Below are 824 nucleotides of genomic sequence, written 5' to 3' on the forward strand. Positions count from 1 at the left end.
AATCTGTCCTGGGGAATGATCTGCCTTCATTTTAATTTGGTCTTTATTTCATAGAGATTGGAAAGTTTAGCTCAGAATGACAACCATTATTCTTGACTCAACAAAATGATGACTCAAAGGAAAAAGTGCTCTCCATTTCCAAGGCTGCTTCTGCAGCCTCTGCTGGAGGTTTGCTGTCATGAAAAATCAAGGGATTTGTAGTATCTGTAGGCAGAATGAGCAGTGAAGCTACAGCTACTTTGATGGGTCCTAGTAACCTCATGAAACATGTCTACCTACACAAGTAATTGCATCCACCATACTGTCTTATCCTGCTGAGTTTTATTTCCGGCATTGAATCCCAGTCTTTTCAGGCTTTATTTCTTACAGGGCAGCATTTCAACATTCACTTAATCATCATGAATATTGGAGCAGTGCAAAAAGCACAGCAGTGTCTTTTTGCTAAGTGGATTCATTTCTCAGGTGAATGTATGAAATAGCTGGCTCTCTGTCTCACAGAAAACCTTGCTGTCCAGTACATGACAACAGCAATGTATTTTCTTCTATGGAACAAAAATATATGAAATGTTTAACTCAAAGTGCAAGTAAGAGAAAAATTCACAGGGAATTTCAAAATGCAGGTGCAAAAGAAGCAAGAGGGTATTTTCCTCCAAAATTACACCTCCTCCTAAGCTTAACTTTCATATCTCAGAACGAGACAATAACAAACCCATACTTTGTCCCTCCGACAAATTGTGCACTGTTCTATATTTCACATATCTAGGTAGTCATCTTGCTGCAATGCTAGAAAGCCTCTCCCATCTCTCTCAGCACACAACAACCTC

The sequence above is a fragment of the Phasianus colchicus genome, chromosome 3 (genome assembly GCF_987193195.1).
Source record: "Phasianus colchicus chromosome 3, bPhaCol1.hap1.1, whole genome shotgun sequence".
Classification (NCBI taxonomy): Eukaryota; Metazoa; Chordata; class Aves; order Galliformes; family Phasianidae; genus Phasianus; species Phasianus colchicus.